The following is a 4881-nucleotide window of genomic DNA, read 5'->3' as shown; positions in this document are numbered from 1 at the left end:
ATAGGATTAGATACATGGCTCAGCAGTCAGTATCACACAGGATAGGATTAGATACACGGCTCAGCAGTCAGTATCACACAGGATAGGTTTAGATGCACAGCTCAGCAGTCAGTATCACACAGGACATGATTAGATACACGGCTCAGCAGTCAGTATTACACAGGACAGGATTAGATACAAGGCTCAGCAGTCAGTTTCACACAAGACAGGATTAGATACACGGCTCAGCAGTTAGTATCACACAGGGTAGGATTAGATACATGGCTCAGCAGTCAGTATCACACAGGACAGGATTAGATACATGGCTCAGCAGTCAGTATCACACAGGACAGGATTAGTGATTCCTTAAAAATTCCTCCACGTGAGACACGAGGACGTGACCTTGAACGAGCACTCAGACACCAAGTCAACATAGAATTGCACTGCGCCACCCTTTCCGAGTACCTTTGGATTAAGAGGATTCCCCGAGGACTCCGAGTCCTTCTACGTCTGACTCTATTTAGTGACTGTTCTGATTTTTGCCTGAAGTTTGAACAGATACTTAATAAATGTTCATTTGATTTGATAACACTCACCCTAGAACATCTCCATAAAGCCATCGCTACCAACACAGCTATAATCAAGGGTATTGAGACACAGCTCACTACCACGGGCATCACAGAAGAACTGAGCACCCTGAGGGCCCAGATCCAAGAGCGCATCGACCTGCATAAGAGGGATACCGAGAACCGCAAATGCAGTAAGTTCTCTCGTGATACTATAGACTACGAGACTAACCAAGTGTATCGATGGCACGACAGTTCTACATCCAGACGTCAATCTTCACGCAATCAAAGATCTTTTACGGACTACTCCACCTCGGGATCGGAGCAAGAGAGAGGTGCTCTTCCTTCCACTTCGGGCCTTCTTTTAGGACAATGACGCTGCTTCCCAAAAAGAAAACCCGACGGGGCAACACCAAGAAGGGATACCACGGATCAAATGCGGATCACGAGATCCAAGAGTCGTCTTTATTGATCTATCATCACAACGGATCACGAGCACCACCATATCCGCCTGTTACCACCTTGCTCTGGATAGTCACGTCCCCCTGCTGTGGTTATTGCATTTACATATAATATCCCTGTTTCACTTTTCATAGCTTTATTATGTTGTAACATATCATTTGTCTGTCCCTTATGTCCACACAGCTTCCTCCTAAAGAGTGGGTTAGCGTATTACAGGGACTCCTACATTTCTACCTCCTCCAACATGGCGGTGGAACTATTGTTCCCCGGCGGCATGCACAGTGAACCACTAACTTGCGAATTTCGCTCTTAGTTTCGGGCATTTGTATGCCAACACATTGCTCTTAGTGCCGCTGTACTTTTTCATTTAAAAATAATGGTTTTGCGCACCTTAGTAATCCCACATTTCTGCCTCCTCCAACATGGCGGTGGAATGTATGTTCCCCCGTGACATACGCAGCTATTACCGGCACGTCACTACCACTAGCAGTCTCTGCCTTTTTCCAATCCAGCGGTGGAACGCTTGTTCCCCGGTGACACGCACAGCCATGACCGACACGTCACTTCCGCCCTTAGTCCATTGCGGTTATGTGCTGTTATACACGCTGCTACTGCGGCTCAGCTGCAGTCACTATAAGAACGGGCTCCCCCTACCATTACCACACTACAGCGGTGGACACCGCTATGACAGCTACCCCACAGGTAATCACACACCCCGTTCTTCTCTATCAGCTTACCGTGTATACTTTCACACCAGGGTCCGTGACAGCGTTTTTTACTTCCCGCAGGCTGCAATCTCTCTTCTTATGGTATCCAGTGTGACACTGGAGGCATCTTTGGTAGGTGCACATCAACCTGCGTCTCTCTATTTCACCACATTACCCTGACCCTCACCCTTACTAGCCTTTGCATTTTACCCTTAGGCAGGCTATAAAGCCACCTGTATCCACCCTTTATCCCAGTTTACGGTATGTAGCTTTCCACTTATCTACAGTTACTGTGCCACTATAAGCGTTTCTCTTCAGCACCAGCACTACCCACACTATGCTCTTGCTGCTATAAACATATGCATAAGATTTTGCATATGTTTTGTATATACTTTGGTTATGTTTATAATTCATTTTTTGTTTTCCCTATTATCCTGACTATGTAATTGATTTTGGTATATGTACTCTTTACAGTTACTGATGAAGGTCCCCTTTTGTGACCGAAACGTTTACTGTCTTGGGATATAATAAATTATCCACTCCCTTCTACTACAAAGTTGAGTGCCGGGTTTTTGTACTATTTAGGATTAGATACACGGCTCAGCAGACGGTATCACACAGGAGAGGATTAGATACACAGCTCAGCAGCCAGTATCACACAGGATAGGATTAGATACATGGCTCAGCAGACAGTATATCACAGGAGAGGATTAGATACACGGCTCAGGAGTCAGTATCACACAGGATAGGATTAGATACACGGCTCAGCAGACAGTATCACACAGGGTAGGATTAGATACACAGCTCAGCAGACAGTATCACACAGGAGAGGATTAGATACATGGCTCAGCAGTCAGTATCACACAGGAGAGGATTAGATACAGCTCAGCAGAAAGTATCACACAGGAGAGGATTAGATACACGGCTCAGCAGACAGTATCACACAGGGTAGGATTAGATACACAGCTCAGCAGACAGTATCACACGGTATAGGATTAGATACACAGCTCAGCAGACAGTATCACACAGGAGAGGATTAGATACACGGCTCAGCAGTCAGTATCACACAGGATAGGATTAGATACATGGCTCAGTCGTCAGTATCACACAGGATGGGATTAGATATCATATCACAGATTCCCTCCTCTAGTTTTCTTCTTTTGTGGATCTTTGGCCCCTCAAAATCTTGGGCTGAGTCTTGTCTAAATTCTTTCCATGAAATGAATGTGTCTGAGGAGAACTGACCTTCCTGTTCCTGCTCTTGCTCCTGCTCTTGTTTCTCCTCTTGCTTCTGATACTGCTCTGCTCCTACTCTTGTCCCTGCTCATGCTCTTATTCCTCCTTTAGGCCTTGCTCATGCAACTGCTCTTATTGTTGCTCTTTTTCTGCACTTTTTCTTGATCCTGCTCTTGTTTCTGCTCTTCCTCCTGATACTGCTCTGCTCCAGTCTTGTCCCTGCTCATCCTTTTATTTCTCCTTTAGGCCGTGCTCTTTCTTCTGTTCTAATTGTTACTCTTTTTTCTCACTTTTTCTTGATCCCGCTCTTGTTTCTGCTCCTCTTCCTGATACTGCTCTGCTCCAGTCCTTGTCCCTACTTATGCTCTTATTCCTCATTTAGGCCTTGTTCATGCACCTGCTCTTCCTCCTGACACTGCTCTGCTCTAGCTTCTGCTCTTGCTCCTGATATTCCTCATGACACTGCTCTGCTCCAGCTCGTTTCTGCTCTTGCTCTTTATCCTGCTCTTGCTTCTGATCCTGCCCTTGTTTCTGCACTTCCTCCTGACGCTGCACTGCTGTAGCTCATTTTTCCTCTTGCTCCTGATAGTGCTCTTGCTCCTGATCCTGCTCTTCCTCCCGAGACTGTTCTGCTCCAGCTCTTGTTTCTGCTCTTCCTCCTGAGGCTGCTCTGCTCCAGCTCTTGCTCCTTATCCTGCTCTTGTTTCTGCTCTTGCTCCTGATAGTGCTCTTGCTCCTGATCCTGCTCTTCCTCCCGAGACTGTTCTGCTCCAGCTCTTGTTTCTGCTCTTCCTCCTGAGGCTGCTCTGCTCCAGCTCTTGTTTCTGCTCTTGCTCCTTATCCTGCTCTTGCTCCTGATCCTGCTCTTGCTTCTGCTCTTCCTCCTGACATTGCTCTGCTCTTCTCCCTGCTCTTACCCTTGTTCTTTCTAGGGTACTTTTCCTGCTCCTGACCCAGCTCTAGTTCCTGCTCCTGTCCTTGATCTTGCTCCTGACCTCAGCAAAGAACTCCACATTTCATAATCAAGAAAGAATGATACGGTTCTTTCTGACTACAAGTTTTGAGCAGTATATAGTATGATTAAAACATAAAATACATATATTGTGGATTCTTTTTACAATCCTCAATACAAGTTTTTGCAGCTTTTATATTTTAGCAATGTGAAAGTGTTCTAAGTGCATTAAGTTTTATAACCCGCCCTGGCATAGACGTAACGTTAACCTGCATGACACCAAAGGTCAAGCCTATGAGACTAGAAGAGGATCCAAAAGTTTCATCAGCGTTTCCAGATCTATCTTTGCTGTCAGTGAATGAAGACATTATTACTTACACACCCTAAACCAGTGTTGACTTCACACAGCTGTATGCGTTATAGTCTCCAGGCCGGACAATCTTCTTCCTGGGCTCTGGACTGACATATTGCACTAGGCCGACACCATAGGAGAGAAACTTGTGAATTTAACACTCACAGGATTGTCCAGACTAGAAACTCTTGTATCAAACCCTCTGCTGTGAGAAGTAACAATTCTGTAAAGCCTCAGAATCTATGTTTCAATTCACAGACTGAAGCGGAAATTGCAACATGGACAGTGGACTGCACGAAGATTAATGTTCCATGATCAGCAGGTTCTTTCCATGACTTCTCTCCCATACGCTCCATATAGTAATAGTATTTTCTGGGTCACCCCCTTAGTTTACTCTGCAGATGCTCGTGGAGCTGCTCTGCTTCTGAGATATCTTACCTATGAGCCAAAAAATATTTGTAAACTCTAATGCTCCATAGAACATGTGGGACTACAGGAAATCTACAAATGAAGGATAAAGTGATCAGGAGATAATCTTGTCCCCGCTCCTTGTCTGTAGCTCCCGAAACAGTCCTGTAAGAATGGGTCTCAGTCAACAAACCCCCATAATGGAAGGAACTGCCTGCA

At 45.5% G+C, this 4881-nt stretch overlaps 1 long non-coding RNA gene across 1 annotated transcript; it reads left to right on the top strand.

Moving 5' to 3' along the window:
* The first annotated feature begins 1598 nt into the window (after positions 1-1598).
* On the top strand, positions 1599-2181 carry LOC143786054 (uncharacterized). Its single transcript, XR_013218225.1, has 3 exons — positions 1599-1709; positions 1796-1846; positions 1931-2181. It is a non-coding gene; the product is annotated as an uncharacterized LOC143786054 (long non-coding RNA).
* Positions 2182-4881: the final 2700 nt, after the last annotated feature.

This window comes from Ranitomeya variabilis, chromosome 7, assembly GCF_051348905.1.
Source record: "Ranitomeya variabilis isolate aRanVar5 chromosome 7, aRanVar5.hap1, whole genome shotgun sequence".
Classification (NCBI taxonomy): Eukaryota; Metazoa; Chordata; class Amphibia; order Anura; family Dendrobatidae; genus Ranitomeya; species Ranitomeya variabilis.
The sequence above is the reverse complement of the archived record's forward strand: the minus strand, read 5'-3'. Positions and strand labels throughout refer to the sequence as shown.